The 7169-nt window shown below is 33.7% G+C and overlaps 1 long non-coding RNA gene across 1 annotated transcript; it reads right to left on the reverse strand.

The window, feature by feature from the left end:
* Window positions 1–3389: 3389 nt before the first annotated feature.
* On the reverse strand, window positions 3390–3516 carry LOC109586388 (uncharacterized). Its single transcript, XR_002187003.1, has 2 exons — window positions 3477–3516; window positions 3390–3429 (listed from the first exon to the last, which is right to left on the reverse strand). It is a non-coding gene; the product is annotated as an uncharacterized LOC109586388 (long non-coding RNA).
* Window positions 3517–7169: the final 3653 nt, after the last annotated feature.

Here is a 7169-nt window from a genome sequence, read left to right on the forward strand (position 1 = left end):
CCTACCTCTCCCTCATCAACTCACACTCCCTCTCATCAAGAACTGTAATTATTATTATTATTATTATTATTATTATTATTATTATTTTCATTTGTAGCTGATAATTTATTAATATTTTCTCTTTCAATTATTTATAAATATCTTTTGAGAAGCAATAATTTAAATTAACTTGTTACTGATTGTTGAAGTCTTAAATGTAACTGGTCAAGTGCTGCCTATTCATGTCCATCAGTGTTAGTGTATTGAGAATGTCTAGCCCATTGCAATTGATGTGTTAGATATGTAAATCTGTCTTGTGTAGGTAAACTTGTATTTAGTGTATGATGTATATATATACATACAGAATTGCATGTACATAGGCGTAGAAATGATTCAAAAGTTGGGGGGGCTCAACATTAAAAAGCATGACTTAGCATGTGAATATTGGGGGGGCTAAGCCCCTCTTGCTGAAAAGTTGGGGGGGGCTTCAGCCCCCCCCCCATTCCTACGCCTATGATGTACATGTACAAGTAGCTACTTCAGTTCCTTCATTACTTCATACATGTACGTAATCCAGGATGTACAGGTACATGTGATGTCTTTATTAAATTAATTTTATCTGTACTAGCCCTTAATGTTGGCTTCATTTTTGAACAACTGTAAAAATTCAATAAGTTCAATTTTGATCCAAATCAGCTCAATCTGTCTATGTACTATAACATCAGGACATGTATGTGCTTAAATATGAAAATTTAGGATAATAGGATTGTCACTTAACCAATTCTGATGACAATTGAATGTACATGTAAGAATATTATAAAAGTGTCTCCTTCCTACGCATGTACTGTACATGTACATTTACTTTCCTCCAACATGACAATTTGATTGGTCAATTACAAAAAGGCATAATAGAACATCATAATTAATTCCATAATGAAACTGTATAACTGTATGTTACATGTGCATGCACATGTATGTACTGGTATTATTATTATATTAATGATCAAATTGTCTCCCTCTTGTAGCTATCTCATTTCTTTCCACCTCTTTCTCATTGTCATTTCTTAAACTTCTTCCTCTCATTCTCTCTCGTCCTTTCTCTTAGTATCAATCTCTCCTTTCTTTACTTAGTCCATCATCCATGAGTCAGGGAGCCCCTCATATCCATAACTTATACCAGTAGTACCTCCTCTGATGGAAGACATCTTCAATAGGTTTGATCAATTCTGTTCATTATCCTCCAAATTTATTATCAAATCTGGAGGATAAAGAAACTAGCACAAGTAAAGACAAAGGACTCAGTGTAAGGAGCTAGTGGAGAGATTGATATCTAATGGAATATCAGGGAAAGAAATGACTTTACCAGGTAATGTATTTTTAGTTGCATGATGTTTCCTAGGAGTAGTACCCAGCATATCATACTAATGTCTCCTCCATCCTTCTATTCCCTTACTCTGTCCATCTCTCTCATTTTCTTTCTCCCCCTCTCTCACTCCTTCCCTTCCTCTCTCTTCCTCCTTCACTGTCTCTGGCTCCCTCCCCCGACCTTCTCTCTCTCTCTCTCTCCATCTTCTGTCTCTCCTTCTGTTCTTTGTCCCTCTCTTTCTCTATCCATTCCTCCCTCTTTCTCTCCACCTCTTGTAAATAATGTGAATGTGTTCTTGGCATGAGGGGTATATGGTCAGTCTGGCAGCAAGTGCATTTTAAAATTATTTTCAAAAATTAAATGATATCAAAAGTACTCTTGATGATATAAATTATTTATTATTAAACTAATATGAATATGAAATAATTACTCAAAGTGTAATCTGTTTTCAATAGTTTCGTAATAAGGTAAAGAAAAACAAGTTTGTTTATGTTTCCTGTCTAGATATAGTGCTGTTAGTGTATTATTGGTCTTGAGAGATTCCATCAATACCAGTACTCCATCAGTATCAATGTTAGTACCATCAAGACAAAGGCCAGCAAGTGTGTGGTTGTAGAGTAAAAGTTCAGCTAGTGACTGAGCACTGGTTGAAGTGATGTCAGGATTTCTATGAAGGAGTAAGCTAGTAATTGTTTTATTATTAATTAATGATTGTGTTAGTGCAATTACTCCATCATCATTGATGGAATCATCATTGATCACTAGTGTCTCTAATGAAGTATTGTTTGTTATTTTGTGTGACAGTAAGAGGATGACATCTTTTGTTATTTTAGTGTAATATATACCAATCCACTTTATTGTTCTTATCTCTAGTACTAGTGACAGCAGTAGGTATACAATATCAGGTGATGAATGATAGAGAATAATGTTCTGATGACTGTCGGCTAATTGACTGATCACTTCTTGACATTGACCTGCTGATGGTCTAGTGAGGGTTACACTATCAATGGTCCACTCCACCTCTCTAGTCCCTTCTCCTAATAATAAACACAGTCAGTCAGTTAATGTGTGTATATTATTATTTTAATACAGTATAATAGGTAAATAATTATGGTTGTTTGTGTGTTGTTCCAGGTGATGCTAGTTTTTGTACCAGTAAGTCATTATAGCTGCTAGGATGTAACAGTAAACAAAAATCAATTCCTTGTTTTATTAATGTACTGGAATCAATAATTATTGTTCCTCCATCTCTCTCTCCCTTCATCACTCTCTCTCTCCAGCTTTACTTCCCTCCATCTCTTTCTCTTTCTTTCCCTTTTCTTCCTTCTTCCTCTCCCTCCCTCAGGTTATCTCTCTTTCCCCTCTCTCTCTCCTTCTCTTGTAGGGTGAAGGTCACTGTAGTACTTATAAACTGATTCAACCACATGCAGTTAAGTGTGGACACAATTTGAGCCTGGTTTGTGAATGATTTCAAGTTAAACTGGCTTGTATAGGAAGATGAGACTTAATGTTTGTGATTATTTTAGTAAATCTAGTTTTTTGTGTGAATTTTTGCTATGTTATTAAAAATTAGAAATTATTGTTAAACATAAACACTTTTTGAATATACTATAAAAATTGTAGATGACTGAACAGTTTTAAAAGTGACACAAAATTAATTGTATTTTTGCCTCCACCATGTAAACAATAGTTACAAGCTATAGCATCTGCATTAATTTACTTAGCAAAACCTGATACAAAATATGGGTAATTTTAAAAGGAGAACCTCCTGGGAAACTTTATGTTACACGAACTATGAATCTGATTGGCCGATTACAACTAGGCAAAGCATGCAAGTATAAACTACACACTATCAATATAGTCTATTAATTATTTACTGTATCTCTACAGGACACAATTATTAATTAATTAATTACTTGAGGTATTTGATGGTTCTTTAGTTTGATGTGATTCCACATTTATTATTAGTCTATCCAACTGTTCCTTTATCTCTTGATGAATAACCTGTTGATCCTCTTCTCTTTTATCTAGTGTCTTTTCACTGGATATTTCCTGGTCCAGTTTCAATGTATCTCTTTCATAATCTATCAGTGATAGAGTACATTACTAATAAATAATTAATAAATTTTACCTTTTATTTTATGCATCAATTCTTCATTCTCTTCTCTTTTATTTAGTATATGTACACTCATTACTGATATTCGTCCTCATAGTTCAGCTATTTCTCTCTTAATATCTATTAATGATTCATTCTGATCCAGTAAACCTATCATAGTATATTTATAATACACTAACACATACATTATGATTCAGTATACCAGTTTTATTTGTTGATATTTGCTCTATTTCCATTCTCATTCCCTTTATAATTTTGTTTGATGCTGCAATAATAATAACAATAAATTATAAGAAAAATAATAAATTTCTGACCTGAAGTAGAATCTGTACGACATTTAATATGATATTCTTTTTTCATTCCTAAAATAATTAATACAATCAACATTTTACATCATATGAAGGTGGCAATTGGATCCCTTATTATGAGTCATTTCAATAGCTACTATCACATTTTGGACTTAAATGACATTTTACATGATACTCCACCAATGTTAGGTACTATTATATGTCATATTGTGTATAATTACTTTGTAGTTTCTCTTCCAAATCATTGGTTGCCTCTTTTACTTCCTTTAATTCCACTAGTGTACATTCCTCTTCATTTTGATCCTCCTATCAGTAACTAAGTATTACACTATTATACTAATAACTAACAACTACATGTAATTCTGAAGTATAATTATTTACACATTAATCAAATGATAGTGATATTTATAAGCAGTATATAGCGGAAAATTTGGCGAACTTTTTTACTTTGGAGATTGGTAATAAAATTGCCAGAATAAAATCTCCACTTTTGCTGTATTCCAAGCATCATCAGAAACACGTGGCTGTCACTTTGCTAATATAAAACTGTCAAAATTAAGTACTGCCAAATTTTCTTGCTATACTGCAGTGGCAATAATGTACAAAATAAAATTTATTATACACAATGTTTGATATTAATTTATCGCTAACCTTAGTTTTCTGTATTATTGACAATTTCTGTATTTTTTGCTTCATTTTATACAATTCCTACATGCACAGATTTTATAATGAAACATGCAGTGATTGATAATTTATCAATAAGCTACACTAATATAACAACACACTCCAACAGTAAGCTCTTATACATTAAAGTATTACTTCCTCCTATACTTGTAATACCAACAAACAGGTACCTTTTCTTTATCACTAATTATGTTTGTTAGTTGCTGTGCAGTTTCTTTAATTCTCTATTGATTATAATAATAAAGTAATCAAACACAAATTATTATACCTTTGTATCACAAGGTTGTTCCTTCATCTCCTGTACCTCCTCTTCCAGTGGTTCCTGTATTTCCTTTATAATACATTATGTAATGATAATTACTGACTGTATATATACACATACTTGTATCTTTTTTTTCTTCCATATTGTGCAGTATCCAACAGTAAGCTTCATTAGACCATTTTTTATTAATAATTTAAGATTCTCACTCAATTTTATAATGAGAGCTCCAGTGAGAGAGTGAGGGAAGGAGCAAGTGACAATGATGGAGTTTCCTTTCTTGATGTATTTTATTTTCACTAGTTTACCAGACGTTTTGGAAATGATTTGCTTGATATCTTGTAGCATGTGCTCATCTGGTTCCCAGTCAAAGACATATGTAACTGTTTCACATTGAAGAGAAGGACTACCTCCTAATGCTTCAAACTTCTCATTTAAGCAAAGAGTAATCTTCACTGTGCGACAAAACTCTTTTAATATGGCTTTGTATTCTGTGATGTATTTTTCAGCTTCTTCGATTTCAAATTCATCAACCAATGATTGAAGCAACTTAATATTGATCAATGAACACTCATTCTCTACTATGGACAATACTTCAGAAATATCTCTGCATTCACTTAATGATATTTTGAGGCTTTTCTTAAAGCAACAAAGATATTCTTTGACGTCATCTAAAGGTAGTGGCTTGTTCTTCATTATTTTACGAACTTTGTACAACATTCGACCATAAGACGTTTGTATTGAAGTGAATTCATCACTCATGCATTGAGGAATGGCTATCTCAACTATTAGAATCAAAAATAAATTGCAGTTTTATTATTAATATTATACGTACCAGTTGGTGTAATAGGTGGAGTAGGTGATGGTATAGTTGTTCTAGTGCTTAACGTATTAGTGCTCATATCATCATCAGGAATAACAACTCTAATAACTTTGTTATCATCATTGAAGTATTTGTCTATAAAACAAAATACTGATCATGATTTAGGTATTAATGTGAAATGTAATAGACTCACCATAGTCTCTTTGTATAACTGTTCCTAGTTTTACATTACCAGTGAACTTGCACAACACACTAGCAAATGTTTGTAGTAAACTATACTTGCTTTCAATAGCTACTATAATGGCAGCTAACAGGACTTCAAGTTGACTAGGAACAGAGGGACTAGCTGATTCCACACTAGCCAATATTTGTCCTGTTATGACACCCTCTCTTTGAAGCATAATAGCTACACTGACAGGATCAGAGAGAGACTGAGAGAGGAGTGGATGATGAGTGTTGAATATATCAATAGCCTTAGCTTTACGTTCTATAGAATACACACACACAGTCAATACTAATACAATCAGTGATATTAACTTACTCTCTTGATCTAACATGTCAGCTGCAGCATTCTCATTCATAGATTTAAGAGCATCTGACAGTGAGTCAAAGGTAGCTCCTCCTTTACTGTCAACATTATCAGCTCTGGACAACCACTTAGAGAGACATTCCATCAAGCATCGATATACATTATTAGGATGATTCCCTTCAATGCCGTCCAGTGTGTTCTTGTGTAGTCCTAGTTTAAGTCCCAGCTCACACCATCTTGTCTGAGGGAGGCCACTTCCCTCTAATAGATCCACCACATCAATAAGTTCCTCTAAAATCATATTAAATAATACATAAATAGTAATGAACTTTACCAATAGTGAAAGGAGAAGAGAAGAGACTCAGAGAAGAGGAACAAGAACTGGTTTTAGTTGCCATTTATCAAAGAACGAGACACCTACGGTGCATGGCCTCGCCCCTATAGCTGCTATGGTGCATGCCCTCACTGCAATAGCTGTTTGATTATCAGCACGAAGAGAGTCTGCTCAACACTAGCTTCCTGCAGTTGCATGCACTTGCTCTTGAATACCTGCAGAAGTAGCAGCACTGCAGCACATACATGCAAGCAGCTCCAGCCCCTCCCATGCATGTAGATTGAAAGGTGTGGCATTAGGGTAGAGAGGTCTAATAATAATAATAATAATAATAATAACAACTTTACAAAAACAAAGACAAAGTTAACAAATAAAAGCAAAAGTTGGTAAAAAAATGGTGTCTCTGAAGGACTCAATGACCGAATCAGAGAGCCTAAAATTAAATTAAATTACACTACATTAAAAATTAAATTTAGATTTAAAACAGAACATAATATTAAAATGAGGAAAAATTAGGAGTTTTGGGGGAGTGAGAACATTTATTACATGGACATGATAAGTGATAGGTGCATGGGTGGTCAACATTATAAGAGTTGAGAAAATGATTCCATAGAAACTTTTTCACCTTCATACAGTTTGTAGTGGGAGAGAGACTTAAATCGAATGATGGCAGCCCATTCCAAAGCCTAGGGAGCCTATGGAAGTAGGAGCCAGAAGTTTGAGAAGATGAAGTGAGCCTGTGATGCAGCTTGTGATGATGGCCAGTTCTTG

The sequence above is a fragment of the Amphimedon queenslandica genome, unplaced genomic scaffold (assembly GCF_000090795.2).
Source record: "Amphimedon queenslandica unplaced genomic scaffold, v1.1 AMPQUscaffold_12884, whole genome shotgun sequence".
In the NCBI taxonomy this organism is placed as follows: Eukaryota; Metazoa; Porifera; class Demospongiae; order Haplosclerida; family Niphatidae; genus Amphimedon; species Amphimedon queenslandica.